This window comes from Callorhinus ursinus, unplaced genomic scaffold, assembly GCF_003265705.2.
Source record: "Callorhinus ursinus isolate GAN/ISIS: 27379988/994484 unplaced genomic scaffold, GSC_fseal_2.0 scaffold11, whole genome shotgun sequence".
Classification (NCBI taxonomy): Eukaryota; Metazoa; Chordata; class Mammalia; order Carnivora; family Otariidae; genus Callorhinus; species Callorhinus ursinus.
Window position 1 is genome coordinate 34,019,920 of NW_027397073.1, and position 25,922 is coordinate 34,045,841.

Here is a 25,922-nt window from a genome sequence, read left to right on the forward strand (position 1 = left end):
TCTAACTTTTATTTAAAATAGTTGTGCCTTTCGGAAGGAACTATCTCATTCATAAGTATTCTGATTCATTTGCTAATTATTTCAAAGAATCTGCATGGACTGGATTCAGGCCAAACACCTCTTGGAAGACATTTTTAAAATTCAATAAAAACACATTTACAGAGATGAAAGGTTAAGTGATTTCAAGAAAAAAGTTTATATGGCTAGTAGGGCACAGAACAAAATTTATAAGATCCTTAAACAAAAGAGAAAACCCCAACTTGGGTGGTTAGATTCCAAAACATCTCAAGTAGAGAAAGCACTAGTGATAGGAAGAAAAATATAAGGCTGTCCGAATTTACTATACCTCACAGGAATTTGAATTAGTCCCTGTGAAGAGGTGGCATAAACTGAAAATTTTAAGACTCAAAAAGCTCCAAAATGAAGACTTCATGTACAGCTGATCTGAGGTGTTTTTGAGTTGTCTCATTCAGCAAATCTGGTGTCTGGGAACAAAGAGACAAACATATTTTCTGATTTCCTTCTCTGGACATAGTGCCTCAAGGTGGAGAAGCTATGAAATCAAACAAGAAGTATATTCACATTTCTTCCTTTTTAAGAGGTAAAAGAACCAGAACCTACTATCCCAGTAATTTCCCAATAATGATATTAATGTATTTTTCTTTTTAACAGCAGTGAATTGGGAAGAAACTTTAGATACCAGTTGTTGTGGGTTTTATTACTATCAGTGGATAATAGCTAATTTATTGAAGGTTTTTATTGAAGCTATTTATTGAAGGTTTATTATGTGCCAAGCTCCATGCAAAATGTTCTACATGCTTCATGTACCATCACAGAGGTTTTAAGAGCAACAAGAAAGGTTTGGAGTATTACTGCATCCCATTTTATTTTATTTTATTTTTAATTTTAAGTATGTTTATTGTTAGTATCTGGCTGGTAACAGAATATTATATATTATATCCCTATTTTTGTGAAAAAAATATTTATATGTATACAATATATGAGGAAAAAATACCAGAATGGTGGAATTTTATATTAGCTTATTTTTTCTCTGATAAGCTAAGGAAACTGTTTTTTCTTCAGTAATCATTTTTATGCCATTAGACTTCTTATCAAATGAAAAGAAAGATTTTTTCATTGTTTTGTTATTAAAAATAAATGCTTCTAGGAGAAAAAAGTGAAAGTGATATAATTATTTGGTAAAGAAAGTTATTCCATGATATAGTCTTGTAATAAAATGATGCCATTAAAGAACAAAAATACCCACATATGCATGGAAAGAAAGAGGATGTATATACACATAAAGAAACAAATAAAAACAGTCCTCATGTCTAAGTGATGGAATGATGAGACATGTTTAATTTCTTCTTCTTAACTTCACTGTCTAATTTCTCAACAAGAAAGTGAATTACTTTCTAGAGAAAACATACTTGAAATCCAGCTCCTGTGCATTTTACAACTACACTGAATAGCTTCTGGATAGTGCTAAAATAAAATTGGACTATCCCATGATCTAATGTTCAGGGGAAAAAAATCATGACCTAAATTGCATTCAAGTATAATAGACATATAGGCATAGATAGAAATACAACAAATATTCATAGAAGCCACCTGTGGATACTGGGTCTTCAAGCAGCTTTTATTACTTTTTCTTTCTGTATTTCCCAAATTTACTAAAAGAAATATATTTTGCAATCTGAAAAAAAAATTTAGTGTACCACCAAGCAAAAAATAGTATGTTTTCAAACAGGGAGTTATTCTTATAGTTGGCATGTTTCATGTAAACACTAAACAATGCTAGAATAATGTGTCAATTGACTTCACACACTCTGCACACTCCGCTTTGTAATAACCCTACAGAAAATGATATCAAATACATCACTTGACTTAGAGTAGGGATGTCAATATATTTTGCCCAATTAGATGTTTGACAAATGCTTTTGCTTAAGAGCTCCTCCCTAAATAAATATGGACACACCGAAATCTGTAAGGAGTGAATTTGCCCTCCACCACGGGCAGAGTCTTGAAAGAGAAGACTTGCTCCACCTTCACCTATCAGCCCCTTTGCAGAGCAGGAAGTGCAGCTCAGCTATCTTCTTCTCAGCTATTTCATTCCCATCTTTCCATCTTCCAATCCTCCAGGTATTACCTTTCTTTTTATTTACTTATTCATCTGAGACACAGAGACAACAGAGAGAGAGAGCATGAGCTGGCAAAGAGGCAGAGGGAAAGGGAGAAGCAGACTTCCTGCTGAGCCAGGAGCCCGATGTGGGCCTCGATCCCAGGACCCTGGGATCATGACCTGAGCCACCCAGGGGCCCTCAGGCATTGCCTTTTAAAAAGTTTCAAATAGGGGCGCCTGGGTGGCTCAGTTGGTTAAAGCGACTGCCTTCGGCTCAGGTCATGATCCTGGAGTCCCGGGATCGAGTCCCCGCATCAGGCTCCCTGCTCAGCGGGGAGTCTGCTTCTCCCTCTGACCCTCTTCCCTCTCATGCTCTCTATCTCTCATTCTCTCTCTCTCTCAAATAAATAAATAAAATCTTTAAAAAAAAAAAGTTTCAAATACACCACAGCAATGATACTCATCAGTAACAAAGAAGTATCCATTAGGAAACACTTCAAAATAGACCAAATGGAACAGGATCCATAAAAACGGATTCACAAGCCACGTGTCCCAGCAGGAGAGGGTGACTTCTAAGCTGCATCAGGGAACCTTATCACAGTGGCCTCTAGGTGAAGGCACTTAGGTGAAGATCCCCACGCAGACTTTATCTATCTCCCGGTAATTGGGTGATCTCAGGCAAACGACTCAGAACCCTGGAATCTCTGTTTCCTCAAGACTTTTAATGCAGGCTCACATCTACTTCGGAGCAGCGTCAGGGAGGTTGTACAGGGTGAAAGTGTGTTATGTGCAGAGGCTGTCCCATAGCAAGTACCCAAATGGGCTGGTCCCCGATTCTTCGACATACAGTGTTCCTGTGGCAGATAACAGCTGTGAAAGGGCAGCCTGACCCCCGCTCTCCACCTGCTAAAATTCTACTGGTCCTTATTACATGGGTTTTGCTCTATTACCAATAAATAGTGGTTCCTATTGTAAGAGATCCAGATCAAAAATATTATTTGGTTTATCTAAGAACCTTCAGAAAAAGATTCATAATAGGATCATACTGTTGTCGGGAACGCGGGCGGCAGGGAGTAGGAGAGGGAGAGGCAGGCTTCCCGCTGAGCAGGGAGCCCGATGCGGGGCTCGATCCCAGGACCCCGGGATCATGACCCGAGCCGAAGGCAGACGCTTAACGACTGAGCCACTCAGGCGCCCCCTAATACGATCATATTGTAAGACAGTTTTCACTTGATAAAACTATGATAGTATAGACATTTCTCAGAGACTCTTCTTTGGAGATTATTTCTTCAGTACACCGTTAAACTGCACCTCGAGGCCCCCTTTAGTTTCCAGGGGGCTCAAGGCCCTCTGCTGCCCGCAGGCTCATCCTCCTAAGGTTTGCCCCCCCTTTTACTACTCCGATACACAATCCAACATTAGGGAAGAAAATCGGGAGCACCCGGAGCATGAGAATGCCAGGACTCCGCAAGGGCCTGACCACAACGCCTTGCCCCTGTCCTCTCTGCAGCGGCCCCGCGCCGGGCACCAGACCCGGGCTCCGACCCACTTCCGCGGCTGCGGCTCAAGATGGCGGCGCTGCGGCCAAGAGGCCTCAGCTCTGCGTGGAACGACGTGGCCGGGAGGCCCTGCGAGCTGCCTGAGGGCGCCGGGAAGCAGGTAGGAGCGGGCGCCAGGTGTGGCGGCGAGCCCTGCGGCTGCGGCAGGAGGGAACTGAGGCCCTGAGAGGCAAGGCTTGCAGCCCACTCGGGCCCCCCAGCTTTTAAGACCTGCGCCTGAGGGATGAGCCTCCAAACCTCTGGCTCTGCAAACCCGGGCTAGCGCCTGAGACCCCAGCTCTCTCCCCCAGACCCCAACCCCGGGGGACTCACCAGGCGGCGGTGGGTGGTGTCTGCTGGCAGAGCTGCAACTGAGGGCAGCTGTGGGGCTCACAGGTCCGGAGTCCTTGGCTGTTCCCGCTCCAGGGCCGTGTCCCTGGCGGGGCGTTCCTGGCGGGGCTCCCCAGACGGCTCGGCCAGAGTTGCCAGGTTTTACTTGTGAGTTTCGTGCCTGCGAGCCGGTTTCTGTCTGGGTCCCAGCTTGAATCGGGGCCCTGTGTTTTACTCCTGAGACGTTGGTTTTGCTTCTGTGGCTGTAGTTTGCGACTGGGCCTTGGTTTTGCGGCTGGGCCGGGGTTTCACTCCTGAGGCTCTGGTTTCACGTTTGGGATCTTGGTTTTACCTCCTGCCCGGGTTTATGTTTGGTTTTACGTCCGGATCCCGGGTTTTACGTCCAGCGCTGTGGTTTGTATCTGCACGGTCGTTAATTGCTTCCCATTTTAAAGATTAGAGACTAAAGTAAAAAAAAAAAAAAGGGGAGGCTACCTAAACTTGGCCTGAAATCAGGTGAGGAGACACAGACTTGAAGTGTTTCAGGAAACAAACCCTGAACTTTTAGTAGTAGTGTGGCTCAAGTTTGCTGTTCACCACCTGTATGATTTTAGACAATTAACATAATACCACGAAGAATTATCTACCTACTCTGTTACACTAACTTTTTAGGATGATTGTGAAAATATGAAGAACACTTACTAAATGCGAGAACATAATGGGAACAAAAAAGAAGTCGGCACAAATAATACGGTGTTTTTCAAGTAAGTCTGATGCAATGAGAATGGCGGCTTAAATTTGCAAATTCAAGGCCGTGGGACCTTATGGGACAAAATGCACCAGAACAAATCTTTCGAACCATTAATATTTACTTGTTTTTTATCTTTAACTTCTTGGTAAACTTGGCCAGGAATGACTTGGATCTCTTGTAATCCCTGATACGGAAGTGGGTCCTGGATCAGCAGATCTAGGCATTTGCTCGCTTTTCTCTCTTTCAGTTTGTTATGTAATAAAGAAATTGGCTTTTGTTACTGGTTTCTGGGAGGGAGACTCTAAATCCTTGGAATTTCTGGAGTGATAAAGTGTCTTTGTTATTCCTGAGCCCCTTGGATCACACCTGAGTTTATATGAAGTGATGAGATGATTCAGGATGGGGCTGGTCACCAGAAAGACCAAACATTTCATTAGAAGGCTAGGGCTTTAAGCCAGTCTGATCTCTGGAGAGGGTAGGGAGCATGGAGAGTAGATCCAGAAGCCTCTCTGACTGAAGGCTTCCTTTGTGCAACAAAGACAAGAAAGGTGTCTCCTGACTCATGTGTCCATTCACAGAAACCCAGATTGAGGAGATAGTACCATGTCTTTTATCCTACCAAGCATGGTTGCTCTTGCTTTTTGATACTTACTGACCTTATCACAGATTTAGCTCAAGCCGCTGCTTTATGTGCCCCAAACATAAGCATATAAATCCTATATTATTCTACTCTTTCTTCAATACTTGGGCTATTTTAGGACTTAGTGTTGGCTGAATGTCTTCATTGGAAGTAATCCCCCTTCATTCCTGCTGACTCCAGCAACCTCTACAAATGCATTATGGCTGAGTGGAGGGACGGAGAAAAGATAGGGTGAGAGAGGAACAGATAGTGGTTGGTCTCCTATATTGTACATAATGACTTATCTGTGTATCATGTAAAAGCTCCACTGAAGGAACAATTGCCTGGCATTGGCTTTACTACTCCTCTGTGGCCCATTACTTTTGAATCAATATCCCTGATCCTCAATTTCTGGGCTGTCCTCTCAGGCTGCCAGTACCTACCATAGAGCTCAAGATATGCCAACTGAGTGGGAGGACCTCCCTGCACTGACTTTGCACAGTGTCTTGTGTATCCTGCTATTACATCCCTGTACTAGCGCTTCTAGGATGCCTGGGAGCCCATAAGGCTCAGGCTGGATTGATTCCTGCTTACCCAGTCTCTCTGATTGAGAAGGAGATGGGAGTGTAATGTGGGCCTTATTCTCCTGTTACTTTCTAGGTCCTAACATAAATCTTATAATAATAACACTTGGAAGAGTATGTTTTCGTCTGTTTAAAAAATTGCCATTTTTTGGACCTCAATATTTTTATTAAGATGGAAAAGCTCCATCAGACGGGCATTTAGACAAATGTTTATTCCCTCTTCCATACTCAGCAAATGGAAAAGGATACTTAAATCCTTCAGCAGCCATCCATCAATTGGTTAGGCTAATTATAGAGAAGTTTTCACATTGTTGTCTTATCTCCTTCCCCATAAACTGAAGTGTCTCATGTAGTTACCTTTTGGTGCCCCATCTAAGGGCTTGGAGGCAAGTGTTTCTACACTGTTGTGATACGGAAAGCCATCTGTGGTTTGTACCTGTGATAGAGTTCCAGGTTAAGAGAGTGATGAAGAGCATCTAGCTGGTCGCCTATCAAGGAAATAAGACTTAAAAGTAAGGAAAAGGGAGTTAATTTTAAATCAAAGTTATTTTTATTGATATTTTAATTTTCTTCCCCACAAAAATTAGGTTTGCCCATTTTCATTGGTTAAAGCAGAGATCTACACTCTGTTTTAAATTTCCAGAGCCAAAGATCATAGATATGGCTCCTAACCTTAGCTATCATTCTGATTTTCTGTTCAGGAGTTATTTAAGTAAATATATATATATATTTTTGTAAATAATCATTTTTAAGCACAAAAATATTTAATATTCGTAGTAGCAATGACGTTCACAAAACTCCAAATTGGGACTTCTTATAATCAAGATTTTACCCCTCTGTTATTGTCTGTTCACTTATCCTTCCAAATACTCATTTGCACTTATTATTTTTGGAAAATACAGCTTCAGGATCATACAAGTCTAAAAAGTCCTACCTTCAACATTCTTATCCTTTCATTTCATTCTTCTGACAGACTAAACTGGTTTCTACCTCATGGATTTCTATTTGCTATTTTCTCTGCCTTCCTGCATCTTCATAGGAATGGCCTTGGATCTTAGTTCAAGTATCAGCTTTTTTGGGTAGCCATCCCTGTCTAAGCAATCTAATTTTATCTCTTACCATGTCATTCTCAGCTGCAATGTCCATTTTTATTTTATTTATAGCAATGAATCTGATACTTAAGTGATAGGACTTTGCTACCTAAAATGATAAGATTTTAAGCAAGATTTTCATTGGACTCATTGGCCATTCATTATGTGAAACCCAATGAGATTAAGATTTAGGGTCCCTGCACCTCTCAAAAAATAACTCAGTTACCTATAGTGGAAGTTTCTTCTGAGATCCAGTTACTCATGTCCCATGCTATGCCTTCTATCTGCATGTTAGAGTTACCACATTGCTACATGTATGAGAAATTCTGTAGGGAAATGTTCCAGTACTGGCAAGCTTTATAGGAGAGCCATGTTTGTGGAATACATGGTATGCACTGTGTCAGAATTCCCTCTCCAGACTGGCTCTAATAAACTCATTACATTCAGATCAAAATGACTGACCAGCTGTTCCCCTTCCCTGAAGTATTTGCATTTTAAAAGGTGAGAAAAGCCTAAAACTGAAATAATAAGTTTCTATTTGTTGAACTCAGACATGGCAAAATACTGAAATATGAAAAAAAAATGCAAGAAAGTATGAAAGGGCTATATTATCACTGCTGGGAATCACTCAAACTAGCAAGAGGGACCACAGAATCTGCTCTCTAAAATTCACATCATTTGCAGGGCTCTCTAGGGAATCAATCGGTCCCTAAATTCGGCCTTAGTTTTCATATTTGGCAGGGCCTTAGGTTCATTAAAATCTCAGGAGTCTCTACAGAGCCTCAAGTGTAGTGGCTCATTTGGGGCCAGTTCTGTCATCATGTTAGGCACAGGCTGACGCCCAGCAGGGGTCACAGCTGGCCTAGGAGAGTTAATTATCCTCAGGATGTAACCACAAAACCATAAGCCTGTCACTCAGGCCTTTGCTCCTGCTTGCCAGTAACTTTGGATTATCAAGAAAGGCAAAGAGGAGTTCCTATTATTGATGTGATGAAATACATTTCTTCTTCATCATGATGAGAGACTAACTCAGGAAAATGTAAGATGAAAACAATTGTATCATTCATTCAAATATATCAAATCTCTGTTGAATGTTTACTCTGTGTCTCTACATATTTTAGAAATATGTAGAGACAGTAGTTATCAACATAGACCAGGTTTCTGCCTTCATGAATTTTATATTCCAGTGACCAGAAATAGGTACCAAAAAAGAAAAAAGAAACCTAACATGAAAGTATCATTTTAATCAGTATGAATAAAATTAAACAGTGGGATGTTGTGAAGACTGGCATTGTAAAAGATAGATTGCTTGATCCATTATGGTCATCCAAGAAGGTCACATTTAAGCTGAGATACAAGTCCATCCCTATAAAGATGTGGAAAAGAGAGTTTTAGGTAGAAAAAGTATCAAATAGAAATCCATGAGAGAGATACAAGGTTGGTTTATTTGAGGAACAACAACAACAAAAAGACCAGGAGGATTTCTACTTCCAGGAAGTTAGAGTAGACATACTTTTTCCTTTTATTCCTGCCAAGTGTGACTAATAACTATGGACATTTTAAATATAGTAAGCATAAGATGGTTCTGAAATGTAGAGAGGCTAAGATATACAGATTAAGAAATTCAGGACTTGAGTAACAATAGAACAGTGAGTTGCCTCAATTTTCTATTTTTGCCTCATGCATTCTAGACTTGGGTGCTGAAGAAACTAACAAGTCATAAATACCAACAGGTGCAGACACACACACAGAAATGTCCCAACAAAAGCTTGCTCTATTTAGCCAAAGGAGCAAAAAAAGGGAAACCTAGCAAGAAAGGAAACTTTCAGACAGTAAGTGCTGTACTCCAGCCAAATGCCACAGAAACAAATCAACCAAAACTATTGTTGAATCTCCACCCAGGTCAGCAAAGCCTGAGTGGGAAACCTACATTCCAACCTCATGAGACTGTAACAAGGAGCCCTAAAACTCCTTCTGAGGTGGTGTCAGAGAAGATCAAGTAAAGAGCTTGGACTTTTATGCCCTGTGGCTGGCTTGGAATGAGCATCCCTGCCAGTGGTATCACTTGACACCACATGAAGAGGCTGGACTTCCACCTCCACTCGACTTTAATAATACACCCCTCATTTCAGGATGAGATGAGGCCAAAGCAGGCCTAGCAGAGAGTGAAGACACTGACCATTGCTGAGCAATAAACAAGGCCATACCCACTTCTACACACATTATCTGTGAAGAGCAACACGCATCCCAGCAGTCTGTAATGAAGAGCACCTTCCCTCAGTTGTTAATGTAGGCTACAGGGGACTTTTACCTCCACCTGGGAGTTGAGAAGGCAGCACCACCCTTCCCCTGCTGGAATGGTGTGGAAAAAAAAGAAAAAAAGCCAGATAAAACAAAAAGGTTTAAATAGGAAGGTTAAATAGTCTCAACATAAGACAAAGAAGGTCTCTGTTTTAATCAAAACTCACTAGTCATACCAAAATGAGGAAGATCTCACATTGAATGAAAAAATATGCTGAGATGATAGAGATATTAGAATGATCTGCAGAGATTTTAAAGCAGCCATTACAAAAATTCTTCAGCAAGGGAAAACATACTTGAAGCAAATGAAAACAAAATCTCAACAAAGATCTAACATTTATGTCATCAGAGTTCTGGAAGTAGAGGAGAAATATGGCATGACTGAAAAAGTATTTGAAGAAATAAAGACTGAAATTTTCACAGATTTGGAAAGGAACACAAACTTGCAGATTGAAGAAGCTCAGTGAATCCTAGAGGTTAATCCCAAAGAAATCCATGCCAAGATGTAAGACATATCATAAGTAAACTTCTGAAATTGGTTAAAGTAACTATTGTAACACTATCCAGTGCGGTTTTAAATGTATGTAGAGAAAATACTTACATATTATACTCCTGTAATAGTATAAGGTATAAAGGAACATAAAAAGAGCTAAGTTTTACCTACTTCACTCAAATTTGTAAAATGATGACACTAGTACTAAAAGAAAAAAAAAGAAATAAAAACACCATCTAGTGAAATTATCTTTCAAAATTGAAAGAGTAATAAAGACTTTCTCAAACAAAAACTAAAGGAATTTATCACCAGTAGACCTGCCTTACAAGAAATATTAATATAATTCTTCAAGAGAAGAAAAGTATACAGGTCAAAAATTCAAATCTACATAAAGACCAGTTTCCTTGCATGTCTTATAAATTTTTTTATGAAAACTGGACACTTTACATAATATACTGTAACAATTGTAGATTCCTGTTCCCCATTTCCAGAATTCTTATTGTTGCTGCTTTTTGTTTGTTGCTGTTTTGTTTGTTTAATGATTTTCCTGGACTCATTCTGTAGATCCTCCTTATCCCAGAGTCTTCAATTACCAAATTCTCCTTTTTTCCTCATTTTCATTTTTAAGCCTATCTTTCTAGATATAATTCATGGATAAACATAGTTTTGTAGTCAGCTAATGATTGGTCAAGGGTTGTGCTCAAACACATTGAACAAATAAGACTTCGGTCCTTTGCCTAGAGAGCTGAGTTTTATTTGGAAGTCATTCAGTGTTCAGGCACTTTAGAAATCTTCCCCAGCTTTTACTTTCTGCAGGGCCTTGTGATGTCTCATCTACACATGCATAAGCCCTTGCATTCAGCAAGCAACTTATAAATAGCAAGGGCCATCTTCTTTCTCTTCTGAGATTTTGCAGGCTTGCACATGTGTGAGCATTCCAGACTGCCAGAAATATATGAGTGTTTTTCAAGGCCTTGGATGGCTCTCATTTCCTAGCACTCCATATTAAAATTCTGGCTATTCTATCATTGTGTTTCTGGCCCCAAACTCAGGCTACATGCAAGGACATTGGTCTTCTCCATTTATTTGACAATGAGATTAATTTTGTTTTCCACAATGCCTCTGGGTGTGGGGTTCTTCTTTCTGTTCCATTTCCTGTTAGCCTCTTTTAGCGGGGAAGCTGCTGGTTTTCACAGCTTTCCCTGCCATACTTGAATTTCTATGTTGATGGAGTTAATAGAAGGAAGCAATCTCAGGCTAAAACTCCAGAGACTCCTACTGTTCTTAAATAAACATCTCTCAATTTGTAGTATGCCTTTAGTTGATTTCTAAAATATGGTGGATTTCTAAATAAAGTTTTTCTATTTTTACCACTGCTTATTTGGATAAGGATTTTTCAAGTTCTTCGCTTCCTCATGGCTGAAGTCTTCCCTTTGAACTCATTTTTTTGTAAGATTGATGTTATTTCTGTTTAAATCTTTGATAGATTTCAAGGTGAAGTCAACTGGGCCTGGATTATTCTTTGTGGAAGATTTTAAATTACAGATTCCATTATTTTAATGCTTATGAGAGTATTTATACTTTCTGAATGTCTTTTGGTTTACTGTGTTTTTCTAAGTATTCTAAATTTTGAAATTTGGGTTTTCTTTTAAAGATTTATTTAATTGAGAGAGAGCATGTGGTGAGGGTGGAGGGGCAGGGGAGAGAATCTAAAGCAGACGCCCCGCTGAGCACGAGCCCAGCCCATCATACCATCAGGTCATGACCTGAGCCTAAACTGTAAGAGTCAGTGGCTTAACTGACTCAGCCATGCAGGTGCCCCAGAAATTTGTTTAAAAGTGCTTATCATATCTTCTTATGATCTTTGTGATTTCTGTAGGATCTGTAGTTTGAAGTTTTGAGTTACAACTCTGATATTGGGTATTTGTGCATTTTCTTCTTTTTTCTTAATCTATTTCACTGGTATGTTTTTTTTTAATTTTTAAAGAATTAACTTTTATTTTTGTTGATGTTCTCTATTTCATATCTGTTTCTCATTTTATTAATTGCTATTCTATCTTTAATATTTGCCTCATTCTGTATTTTCTCAGTTTAATTTAACTACTTTTCTAAGATGGATGCTTAAATTATTAGATTTTAGCTTTTTTCCCCTTTCAAATATAATAACTGAAAGCTATAAATTTCTTCTAATCATGGCTTATGATGCATCTCACAAATTTTGATATGTCCATTTTTCATTGTTATTCAGTTGAAGATACTTTCTAAATACCATGGTGACTTTGTCTTTGATTTTGGATTACTTAAAAGTATATTACTAAACTTCCATTACATGAAGACTTATTTATTTATTTTAACTGTCTATTTTTAAATTAATTTCTAGGTTAATTACCCTGTTGTCAGAGGAATAAATTTAGTCTGATTTTAATCCTCTGAATTTTGTTGAGACTCACTTTGCCACCTACTGTATAATTTCGATTAATTTTTCCCCAGTGTTTCTAAAAATATTTTTTTTTATTCTGCATTTTTTGTATTTTATACATGCTCTTTAGGTGAACTTTGTTAATATTCTTTTCAAATTTCTATTTTGTTTTTTTTTTTTTCTGATATTTTTCATCATTTGTTCTTTCAGTAGAATTTATTTTCTTCTCAGGGTAGAAGAAACATACTATGATTTGGTATATTAAACCTTTCTCTGTATATGAGTATACACACACATACACGTAATCATTATGAAGGATTGTTTTGTATCTCTAGTAATGCTTTTTTAAAATTACTTCATCTGTAGTACTATAGTTATAACAATTCTCTTAGTATTTCCATGCCATAATTTTCTACTTTTAATATTAACATTTTCTTATTTATGTTTTAATATGTATTTTGTAAAATGGGCCTTTTTTTGTTCAGTTTGAAAATCTTTTGTCTCATATGGGGTATTTATTCCATTTAAATTTAATGCGTTCTTAACATATGTTTTAGTTGGTTATAGAACTCTAGTTTAGCAGGTTTTGTGTTTGTTTGCTTGTTTGTTTTAATACTTTAATGACATGACTGCAGTCTTCTTCCTGGTTTCCATTGTTCCGTAGACAACATTTCTTTTTAGTCTTAGTGTTTATTGTTGCTCTTTTCAAGAAAATATATCCTTTCTTTCCACCCTTCCTGCTTTTAAGATTCTCTTTTTGTGTTTCTTTTTAAGCCATTTTACTGTGATGTATCTAAGTAGGATTTTGTTTTATTAATCCAATTTAGGGTTTGTTGCATTTTTAGAATATGTACATTAATGTTTTTCACCAATTTGGAAAATTCTTAACTATGATCTCTTTAAACATTCCCCCCCTCCTGTGGGTCTCAAATTTCACTTCTATTAGAACTTTTTTGCTGTATTCTTTATGACTTCAGTGTCTGTTACCTTTTTATTAAAACGTTCTATATTGTTTTTGTCTCTGAATATTTTTTATCTATTCTAGTTCCCTAGTTTCTTTTCCATCTGTAGAATACTTAACTAATTTTCATTTCTTTTAATTAAAATGTACATTTATTTTTCATAGTTTCTTCTTGTCTGCCTAAGTTCTTCATCTTTCCTTTTATTTCTTTGAACCTACTGTATTTAACCATTTTAAAATTTATGTGTAATAACTCCATTGTGTTGATCATTTATGGATCTTTTGTTGTACATTGTTTCTTATTTTTCAATCACATTTTCTTGCGTTTTTTTATACCTGGTTATTTTCCATTGAGTGCTTGATGCTGTGCCTATAAAATTTAGAGATTACTGAAACCATGGATTATGTTTCCATCTTCCGTGGAGTTTTACATTCACTTCTGGCAGGTCGTAGCAGAACTAACAATCCTACAGCACCTTAATCTAACCAGGCATTAAGGTGATTTAAAGCTGAACTCTAATATCCCCAATTGCTATTCTGTTCACTTCCTATTCCTAGGTTGAAGCACTTGGGAATTCAACTGAAAGTTTTGGTGGGCATAATTTACCAGGGACTCTATTGGTAGGCTTTGAATTCCAATTATCCTAAGCTCCCTGAGTCCATCATAAACAATTTTCAAGATTTTAGCCTCTCAGCCTTCTAGTTCCTCTTCTAGAAGTGGCAGATACCCTGAGAAGAAGATCAACCTCAAATACCAATCTCACCTCTCTAGGTTTCTTTCTTCTTTCAGTTCTTGCTGTAATAACTCTCCATTTCTTTGTAAACAGTCAGATGATTTCAAACATTTTATTTAAAATACTTTTTTTCCCATTCTTACTTGTTTAGCTCTGCATTACCTAGACTTCCATTCTCAGAATACATTTGTTTTTCACAGTCTTGCATACGGCTTTCATGTTGACGGATAATTTTCATTGTAAATACACAACTGTCTGTATTCCTCCTGCTCCCTCCTCCATCTCCTCCTTCTCCTCTTCGTCTCAGAAAATGGTTAGGTATGAAAATATTTTAATCAATCCCCCTGTTATGGGTTGAATTGTGTCCCTGAAAAAATATGTTGAAGTTGTAACCCCTGATATCTTTGAATGTGACCTTATTTGGAAATAGGGGCTTTAAGGATGTAATAAAATGGATATAAAACCATTAGGGTGGGTCCTAATTCAATATGACTAGTATCCTTAAAAGAAGAGAATAGAAACAGACACAGGAACACAGTGTGAAAGCCCTGTGACAATGGAAGCAGAGATTAAACTGATGGATCTATAAGCCAAGGAATGCCAGGAATACCATAAACTAAGAGAATGGCATGGAACAGATTCTTCCCTAGAGTCTTTGGAGAGAGCATGGTCCTGCTGACACCCTAATTTTTTTCCAGCCTCCCAAACTGTAAAAGAATGAATTTCTGTTGTTTTAAGCCACCCAGTTTATGGTACTTTGTTATGACAGCCCTAGAAAACTAATATATTCCACCCTTAGCCTGAAATAATTTCTCAAAATCCTGTTTGTAAATTGACTGTGGCCTCTCTCCCTCCAGTCATATTAACCTCATAGCCCTTTCACAGACATTTAACAGATTCCTTGTTAGCGACTGGTAACATTTGGGATGATTTTCTTTTACTGTTACCTTCCCTTTCTTATCTGTCCTCCATATTAGCAGCTATTCACTCATTTCTTATTTTGCATATACCAGGGACTATTTCATGTTTTAGCTAAAGTACCAAGAGATCTTATGTTCTTCCAGGAACCTCTGATGGCAAGAGAAGTATTTGGTAAACTCATATTTAGTGTTTAGGAATAGACTTCCTCTCATTTTCAACAAATTGCAGTGGTGAATTCTGAGGCACAATAGCAGGTGGACATGTTAGGTATAATTGGGTATGCTTGCATTATTAGTGTTTTTGAAACTTTTTTCAACTGCTAACCAATAGTATTTTTTACATCATGACCAAATTCACTTACACATACACACAGATCTAATTGGGGGGAAAAACGTTTCCTGTAACAATGCTGAGCTTACTAAGATGTAAAGCTATTATTTTTTGTTCTATTCTGTGCTTTTATAGTTAAGAGTATGATGTTCCTGAGCAATTAAAATGAATTCACAGTAAGAAATCATCTTCCAGAGTTTGAAGATTACTGTGCAGGTGACTTGTTTTCTGCATGACTACTTTCTGATGGCCATCGTGTGGGATCTCACACATCGGTAAGCAGTAGAAAGTCAGGAAAAGTACATTACTCTCTCATTAGAGCTTTTGATTCCCTTCAGTTAATTCTCTGAAATTTATTTGTTCAGATTTCTGGTAACACAGGAAGAAGACATATTTTCAGGGATTTATTGAAGGGGTTTTTGTCTCCTCAAATTACACTATATGAGAGGAATTTATTAGTTCATTATTTGAAACCCAGTCTTTTCCTGTTTGCTGTCCTTTTGTTGAGACAGAATTAAATTTCATAAAGGGGTACATTTTATTTCAGCCAGGTGGGTCTTTGGTGCTACTTTTTTTTTCTGTGTTTGATAAAAGCCATTTGTAAATTTAGTTTTGGTTTAAACCATCAGATCAAATATATAGACAAATTCTAATTCAAATATAAGCTACATTCTCATAGAACTGCTCGACATCAAGTGTGAAACCCAAAAATAGCATGTTCTGCTAAGGAGACAGGGTGTTTTGTTACACTGAGGCTTTTCTGAATGGCTGACATCCAGATATTCGTTTTCACATTGGTGCTTCCCTCCACCATTTGGGGCATGACAGGAAAAGATCAGAGAAAATATTGTTGGAAAGAGTTAATGGCAGGTGCCATGTTTGCTCATTGCTTCCTGCAGCCTTCAGCAGTTGATGCTTTTGCTATTAAATATTTTCATATGTAGTTTACTATTTGCCTTGAATTACTGAAATATACTAAGCATATCTCTCCAAGGACCCAGAGCCACGATGTAATAGGTTCCTGCTAATAGCTTGAAACTGTACAGTAATCTAGTTTTAAAATACAACACAAATCTTTATCTAAAAGCACTACCACCTCACTCTTGTGTTCGTAGAGTATGTTTTCACATTTCGTCTTGCGATGCATAGGAAGGGGGGAAAAGCTACAAGAGAAATGATGCATTCTGGGCAAGGAGCCAATTTAAAAAGTCTGTTCTTTCCAGTTTGCTGTCACTTGTCGTGGTTAAACAAAACACGGAGGAGAAAAAGAGAAATTGGCTTCAGTGTAAATGTCAACATTCTGATTAAAGCAAACACAAAGCATTCAGAACTCTTGACAAAAAAAAAAATTAAATTGAATTATGAAGGGTATGCAAATGGAGCCCTTCCTCTCTGTATGATTACTAGGACTTACGCATTTTGTATTTTCTGCCTGTGCTGAAGAAATCTATGCTGCAGGACAAGGTGTTCAGGAACAGGGAAGGGAAGGTGAATAACACATTTCCCAGCTGATGACATTTGGATCCTACCAAAATACTGGTTCAGAAATAGCCCAATACTTTGCAAACACTGGGGAAGGTTAGAAAGCTGACAGTAAGGCCTGGTGCTTTTGGTCTGTTGTCTTTCTAGCCAAGCAGGGTCCTCCCCTAGGACACAAACCCCAAAAGTATTTATTTAAAGGATTCAAAAGATGTAATTTGTTAGAGGGGAGGTTTTTAAGAAAACGCATATTAAAATGCAGATATGTAAACTATATAGTGTCAGTTCCTTCCTATCTCCTTTAACACAGACCTTAGAAATTGAATTGTTTGAAATGCATTTTGAAAGGGATCTCAGCATGCATCCATGATATGCAGTTTTAAAGGTAATATAATACATTCCATTTCTGTAATTAAAATTAATGGGAAAATGAAAAAAAAAAGGGTGTGCATTGGTCTGACTTTCCCAAGGGGAGAATAGATTTGTCTTCTTGAGTGAATATGTATGGTCCTGTGTTAAGAGGCTATAACATAGGAGTGTGTGTGTGTGTCTGTGTTTTTATATATAAATAAGTTTATGTGCTAAATATAAGAAAAAAATCTTTCATTACCTTTCATTCTTTGCTCTCCATGACCTCCAGTGCCATAGTATGTCTAAAACTTACCTTTACCTGTAATTTTATGATTGCTTTCTGATTCATCACTGCTCTTGTCTCTCCCCTCTTTGGGCTATTCTGAAACTGCCTCCGAAGTTATAATATACTCTCAGCATGTCATTTCTGACTCAAAAATCTGAAATGGCTACCCAGTGCCTGCTAGAAAAGTCTAAACCCTAGCCTGACATTCAAGGCTTTTTCAAGTGTCTTCAAATTAACTCTGTATTCATTTCATAAATATTTAGGGTGTCTACTGAATGTCATTTTGCTTTTTCTTCACCTTGTTGCCTGTATGTTTTCTACTTTTGGCTTTTTTATTCCTCTTCTGTCATACCCTGTGCTTTTCCATATCTGCAACTTTATTTTTGCTGTGCCCTTTCTTTTCATGGACCTTCCTATAGCTTTACCTGCCTGACCCTACCAGAAAAATGTTTCAAGGCTTCATTTCAAAGGTATCTCTTTCTTGAAATCTTCCCTATTATTATATTTGAAAATGACTTCTTCCTCTCCAGAACTTTTATAGTTTTCTATTCATAACCTTTGGAACAAATTCATATTATTTTGTATTAATTATACAGATCTCCTTGACTTATGATGTGTCCTGATAAACACATTGTAGTTTGAAAATATTGTAAACCAAAAATGCATTTATTTTTTATTTTTTTTTAATTTAACTTAATTTTATTGTTATGTTAGTTACCATACAATACATCATTAGTTTTTAATGTAGTGATGCACGATTCATTGTTTTCATATAACACCCAGTGCTCCATAGTGTATGTACCCTCCTTAATACCCATCACCAGGCTAACCCATCCCCCCACCCCCTTCCCTCTAACAACCTCAGTTTGTTTCTCAGAGTCTGTAATCTCTCATGGTTCGTCTCTCCCTTCCATTTACCGCCTTCATTTTCCCCTTCCTTCTCCTAATGTCCTCCATGGTATTGGTATTAGGTATAATTTATATTATCTCAATTTTTAATATTGATAATGCATCCAGATACATAAATAAATGAATGAAAATAGCAGTACATATACGTAGACACTAGAACAGGAGCATCAGCTCTTCACTAAATGCTTTTCATAGGTTAAATAGAGTTCTCCCTGTAACTTTGTAAGGCTGATATTAGAATATTGACTGTATACCTGAAGCTGGGTGGGCTACATGCAAATAACCAGTCTGACTCCAAAGCCTGTGATGTTCTTCAGACTCTCAGGAATTTATTCCTTGGACTGTCCTAAATAACAGGAGAACTCTGTTAAACTAGACACAGGGACAACATACCCCCAGCCCTGCTATGTACCCATCCCTCCATTCCTTTAGTGTGTGAAAATAAATTCACTGTAACTCAGAGGACCAGACGTGTTTACTTTGAACCCCAATACCCCTGTTTCCTGTACTGCTGTTCTTCCCCCAGATCCAGTGCTGTCTAGGATTTCCCTAAATTTGTGTCCTAATGCATTAATTAACTTTTTGTTTAACAATCCTCTAGCCTGCCTATTATAAATGCAGGTCTCTGTTGTTGTAATTGTAATAAGTGTTCCAGGTGATATTGATGAAACCTGTCCTCATTCCACACTTTGTGAAATAATGCTGTAGACAATAAAGTTCAAATGTGTTTAGGGCATACTCTGCCCCAATCACATAGAAGCTTTTCATGTGGTATTAAGTGAGACTCATAACATTTAATAGGATGGAGAGACTAGAAATGACCAAATATCACTCCCTGGGGCACCTGGGTGACTCAGTTCATAAAGTATCTGCCTTCGGCTCAGGTCGTGATCTCAGGGTCCTGGGATCGAGCCCCGCATCGGGCTCCCTGCTCAGCGGGGAGTCTGCTTCTTCCTCTGCCTCTGCTTCTCCCTCTCTGCCTCTGCTTCTCCTTCTTCCTCTGCCAAAAAAAGATAATAATAAAAAATAAAAAATATATATTATTACTATTGCATTCAGGAAAATGAGACCTTGATAGAGTTTAATTGGAATTAACAAACATAAGGAATTGAAGCCAATAAGAATTCTTGTGGTGGTTTTTTAATGGAATTCTCATTCATCCATTCATTCAGTACCATCTTCTTGAGCCCCCACTATGTGTCATGCACTGAAGAAAGCCAGCCATAAATGGCCTCATCTCTCTGGGACTCCCCAGTCTGGATGTGGAAACTACATTGTCTTATAAACAAAAACTATAAAACATGAACAGAAATTCCAAAGAGATTATCACAGACGTATTTCAAATAGTAGATTAAAACACACACACACACACATTTTAGGTTCTTATGCATAACATGGGAGCTGGTGTGAAACAAGACAGGTGTTTTCAGAGAAGGTAAGGGCTTATCTGCTCCATCACCAACAGAGTCCTCCTAAGGGGGAGGGGTCAAGGCCTCTCCAGCCCATTTCCCACATTTCCTCATCTGTGCACTCAGATTTGGGAATGATGGCTTCTTTTGTTGTTGTTTTCATGCGGAGAAAAATACACGTTCCTTCCTTCAAAGTAAACATTTTGGAAACTGTTGTGATTGTTCAGATTTCTTTAAAGACTTTGACGCCACTTACCATTGCTTCTTAGACTGCGGGGAACATAATGAAACTGAAGTCTCTCATGGAGCTTTTATTCCTCTTCTTTCAGACTTAATAGAAAGCAGTAGGGGACACTTGGGCCACCAATGTCAGTGCCATTTCAGGGTCTGCTTTGGTTTTATTCTCAGGAAAAATGGCATTGGATTAATTTTTTTTTTTTTTTTTAACAGATGTTGTGCTCAGAAGAAACCCTGACATTTGCCATTTATCTCCTCTTCCTTCTCCTTCCCCACTCCCCTGGTCTGCTTTGTCTTCCTCTGGGGCAGGACAAAGGTCTGCCTTTGAATGGGGTCTTTCCCTGATAGTGCTTTTATCAAACTTTATTTGACCATGGCCCACCGTATGAAATATATTTTACATTGAGACCCAGCATGTAAACACGCAGAAACACACACATACACTCGTTTTTTGACAAAAGTTTGTTTTTTTTACTGGACAGTTTATACATTTTTTCCTTTAGACATCTCCCACTTCCAAAATACTGACTTTGAATCTATCTTCTGTTATTGACCTTTAGCAGTCAAATTTTATTTATTTATTTATAAATATTTCATTCATTTATTTGACAGAGAGAGAGACACAGCAAGAGAGGGAACACAAGCAGGGGGAGTGAGAGAGGGAAAAGCAGGCTTCCGGCTGAGCAGGGAGCCTGATGCAGGGCTGGATTCCTGGGATCATGACCTGAGCCAAAGGCAAACGCTTAATGACTGAGCCACCCAGGTGCCCCAAATTTATTTTTTTTTAAAGATTTTATTTATTTATTTGGGAGAGGGAGAGCAAGAGCAGGGGAGGGGGAATGGCAGAGGGAGAGGAAAAACCCACCTTCCTACTGAGCAGGGAGAGCCTGACTCAAGGCTAGATCCCAGGACCCTGGTGGAATCAAGACCAGAGCCAAAGGCAGAAACTTAACCAGCTGAGCCACCAAGGCACCCCTCAAATTTAATTTTTTACATGGATCCTCACTGCAATTATTTTTCATTAGATGAGGATTCACTTTTCTTCAATTTTTAATTCATTTTATTCAACTCTAAACACAGCATTTTCACCTGAGTTCTCAAAAATCCTAAGCAACTATCACCAAAACAATAATGAGCAAAAACAAACAAACAACCCTTAGTTGTAAGTCATATTCTCTAATATTTTTGATCCATTTAAGAAATACTAAATGAACTTCCAGCCTTAATGGCTTACAACAGGCAAACTGAAAACCCTGCCTGGTGGTGAAGTAGAGGTTGTTAGTGGCTGCAAAATTCTGGGAAGGATTCTGAGGCTGCTCTCAGATTCCAGTGGAAGGCAGACAGGAGTCGTTACTCAGGTCTGCCAAGGGAGTAGCCAGCTACTGAGCCTTCTGGAGGTAGTGATATTCTTTAGCCTTCAGATAGTTTTGAAGTCCTCTGGAACCTCAGCATCTTACTCAAACTATGGATCACTCAGGACTGTGTTTTGACTTTCGAGGATCCTGGGTACTTTCCTTCATAGGTCCCTCTCTCACTATATACATTTACATCTCTCTCTCTCTCTCTCTCTCTCTCTCTCTCTATCTATCTATCTATCTATCTAATGACTGTGTTGGTATAAAGACAAATGTAATCCAGGCTTGATTGATAATGGAATAATAATTATTATTTCTTATTATATTTGCTTTTATCTTCTAATTTTAAAAGAAACTAAAATTGAAATACTCTCATGTTAGTTTGCAAAGTGACCCTCTGTACACAGAGGGCAAGGAGAGACCAAAGAGGCAAGCCACTCCAGATTGGTAGTTGGCAATTTTAATTAGGAAGAGAATTTACATATGAGGCTTATCTTGGGGCAGCTGCAAGATGAATAGATCTCTACACCCACCAGCCAGAATCTCAAGTTTATATAGAGGTCTTTACTGGGTTCAGTCACATATTTAGTTCAGATGGTGTCAACAACACCTTAGTCTCTCAAGGCCGAGTCCTTCAAATAGCATCTAGTATGGGAATGGTGGGTGGAAAGTACATTTGGAGGAAAGGGGTGGAGGCAAAGAGCATCTGATTCTCCTGGGCCAGCTTGTTTGTCAGCTGGTGGTCTCATTTTTTCAATGAGTTCTTCTGACATTTCATGAGCTACTAACTGTATAGTAGGGACTGGATACTGTGCCTATCATCTGAATGAACAGTTTGTCTAGAATCCCTAAATTTTATGCAAAGTATACTTTGTAATTCACAGATGAAAGAACTGACTTCTTTTATGAGTAGAAAACATGTTCTAATTTCTAGAATAATGAAGATTAGCTTATATAGTTGCATCTGCTTCTTTTAGCTAATAGTACAAATTTTGTAGTTGGTTATTTTTTAGAGATACTATAGTGGGTGTGGGTAGCAGAACTGTTTGGAAATTCGATTGGAGCCCAGTGTATGCCTAGGGTTAAGGCTAAGCCTTTGAAATTTTACAAGGAATTAGACTAGAGGAAGGGAGTAGTAGTTGAGAGAAGAGATTCAGAAAGCTTGACAAAAATAGGATATTCTTTGGTTTCAGCCTTTTGTCCAAAATCAAATTTGCCCAAATCAAATTTCTAAAGGAAAAACAAATATATCATACACAAATAATATATATATTTAAAAGCAATAATGGTAAACAATGCATATAATAAAAAGAACATCTATAATTCAATAATTCCACAGTTCATCACTGTTACTAGTATGAAGTGTAATCTTTAAGAAGCATATGCATATATGTATGTGTGAACATATACAACTTTTAACAAAAAATATGGTCTATTATTATATGTTGTTATGCCTCCTGCACTTTTACTCAGAAATAAATCATAGACAACTTCCATATCACTAATTTTTCAACTAAAATATAAATCTTAATCCATGGTAGGACAACCCATCACTTGTTCAATGGGCCTCTTGCCTGTGGAATTCAGCTTTTCCACAGTTGTTTGCTGATACAAACAGTGCTGTCCTAAACTTGCATAAGCCTGTGAGCACAGATGTATGCATCTGTATTCTCTCAAAAAAAAAAAAAAAATCATAGAAGTGGAAGTACTAAGGGAAATTATTATATACTTCAGATAGTTAACTCTTTTTACATCTTCTTTAATGAACTGTCTATTCATGCCTAGATCCTATTTCTCTCTTATTTTTTTTCTTGATTAGAAAACATGTTTTATATAACAAAAATGTTAACCCTGTAATTGTTGTACGTACTGAAAATATTTGTACTAGCTTATCTACATTTTTTTTAGGTTACTTTCCTTCTCTCTACAGATGTTTTAAAATTTTATTTGGTAAAATCTACTAGTATTCCCTGCTTGATTTCCTTCTTTGGTAATAGCATCATATAAAAACACTTCTACACTTTAAAATTACATGACTGTTCATTAATATTTCTCCTGTTATTTGAAGTTTAAAAAATATGTCTGTGTTTAAATTATTTGTGGTTCATTTTGGTATAGTATGTGAAGTATAATCCAATTTTGCATTTGTTTTTTTTTCCAATCTGCATTTATAAACATAATGCATTCCTACTTTTTTGAGATTGCTTGCTTCTGTATCATGTACTAAATTCTGATATGAAGTGTGGCTGATTTCTAGACTCTTTTTTATTGATCTATTGGTCTGCTTCTCTACAAGCATCATACTATTTTAATTTTTGAAGTTGTAAAAAAATACTAATTATGTCTTTTTTTCCCAAAATGAGCTACTCTGTCATTTAGTTAGAAGAAATATATTGTTTTTTTTTTTTAAGTTAAATATTTGGAAAACTTCCTGAAACCTGAAACCATTAGGGTTTAATTCAGAAGAATAAGTTTTTCACAGTATTGTACCTTTCCCTCCAGGAACATAGGACATTGCTCTATTTATTTATTCATGCACACACTCAAACACATGCATGTAGATATGTAAATATATAGCTAGGTAAAATTTTATAGACTTCTTTGACTAATACATTTTTACTTCTTGATAGTTTTTATTTTGGTTGCTATGGCAAATAGAATCTTTTTTTTCTTTATGTGTTCTAAGTGGTTATTGCCACTGTATAGGAAAGCTTTAGAGTTCTTTACTTAGTTTGTAACTGTGAACCTTATTGTATTTCATTGTTAGCTCAAAATAATTTTTCTTTGATTCACTGAGTTTTTGGAGTAGACAATCTTATAATCTGTAAGTAATGGTATTTTGTCACTTCCTTTACAGTATTTATAGCTCTATGCTTTTATTATCCTATTTCATCAGGTAGAACTTCGGAAACTTGTTGAATAATAGCAGTGCTAGCAGGCATCTGTTTTTTTCCAGAATTTATTGGGAATGCCTCTGGAGTTGTGTAGTCAAATAAGGTGTACATAGTTTCAAAAACAAGTTTTTATCCATATTACTTGTTCATTCTGAAGTTTCTTTTTTTTTTCACATTAGTCTGTTTATTTTAAAAACAGAAATAGATTTGAACTTTGTGAAATGCACTTTGGCGTCTATTAGGTTAATCATGTTTTGTCTCTCTTTTGACCTATTGATGGGGAAAACTATATTTATTGCTGTCCTAATAGGTGAACCCATCTTTTTCTTTTTTTTTTTCCCCAGGAGGTTGGGGAGGCAGAGGGAGAGAGAATCTTAAGTAGGCTACACACCCAGCTCAAAGCCTGATGCAGGGCTCAGTCTCACAACCCTGAGATCATGACCTGAGCCTTGTAAATCCAGAGTTGGACACTTACCAGACTGATCCACTCAGGGATCCTTGGTGAACCCACCTTGCACACCTGGAGAAAATATTGTTTGGCCATGGTGTATCATTCTTCTGATATGTCACAGAATATAATTTGCTGAAGTTTTGCTTAGCATTTTTGCAGCTATACTTACAGGTGTGATTATTCTGCAATCTGTGTGTTCATGCATATGTGTTCGCACACACACATGCTCTTTACCAAGCATGGTATCAGGTTTATTCCTGATACATAAAATGAACTGAAAAAATTTATTTTTCTCTGTGATCTGGAACACTTTAGATTTCATGAAAATGTTGCTGTCCCCTAAAGATTTGATAGATCAACTCACAGTACTCTCACCCAGATTGCTTTGTATTTCTAGTCAGTTTCTCCAGGATTAAAAATGACTTTCTCCCCATAATCTACTAAGTACCTATCAAACCTCTACCATGCTGAATTCACTAGAGAGACATAGGAAATAGTCACAGAAGGTCCGCATAAAAAAGATGGTGTACAAAGCAATTCATTCTAAACCCAAATGGGTGGGACACACAATGCATTTTATTGGAATTCAAAAGAATTAGCCAATACTATTGGCCTCTTTGGCTTGTTGTTGTTCCTTGTTTTGTTTTTCTCTGAATGAGGAGGATTTGAGCTTAGTCTCAGGCTAGCCTAGCTGAGAAGTACTAAGAGCACCTTAGCTATAAGTATGAACTGCTGTTGGGATATTGACTAGAGACACTGGAGGACATCTGGCAGGACTGAAAAAGCACATGAGGGGTACAATGTTAGAACAAAAGACTGGAGTCAGATGCCCAGGGAACCTATAATATGTACAATTCTTCTCTTTCCAATGACCTATTTCCATCCATACATGCTTTAATGTAAACCTTCAGCCCTTTCACATGTAATGTCCAAGGTTCTAATAGATAACCTGCAGGCTCCCCTCCAATTTTTTGACTCCGATCCTTTGAGTTTCTAAAGCCCCAGAGCGTCTCTTGGCCTCTGGAATTGGGCATGATTTGACCCAGGACTTGGGTGAAGAAATGATTTTCAGTTTAGCCTGTGTAGTCTATTTCATCACTTAATCATGAACTTCCACCTCTTTGTGAGCCAACAACAACAACATTGGTTTGTATAAGTCACATAAGAAAAAGGCACATCTATATGTTATTAGTCTATTTACAAAGGGAATTATAGAAGATATCTGCTTACTAGAAAAAAAATCACCTAAGTTAAGACAGTGAAAGTGCCATTGAGTCATTTTTCCATCCCTCAGAACCTGGCATGGAATTGTTCCCCGTGGTGCATTTTCCTGCTTCTCTTGCAGCCAGGTTTTAAA

General features: G+C 37.6%; 2 long non-coding RNA genes across 3 annotated transcripts in view; one reads left to right on the plus strand and one right to left on the minus strand.

The window, feature by feature from the left end:
• Positions 1-4,289, minus strand: part of LOC141373677 (uncharacterized) — a 156,809-nt gene extending 152,520 nt beyond the window's left edge. For both annotated transcript variants that reach the window (XR_012379918.1, XR_012379917.1), the window contains exon 1: positions 3,994-4,289. This is a non-coding gene — a long non-coding RNA (uncharacterized lncRNA). The remainder of the gene's footprint in view (positions 1-3,993) is intronic.
• LOC141373678 (uncharacterized) overlaps positions 3,683-25,922 on the plus strand; it is a 46,182-nt gene continuing 23,942 nt past the window's right edge. The window contains exon 1 of the long non-coding RNA XR_012379919.1: positions 3,683-3,781. This is a non-coding gene — a long non-coding RNA (uncharacterized lncRNA). The remainder of the gene's footprint in view (positions 3,782-25,922) is intronic.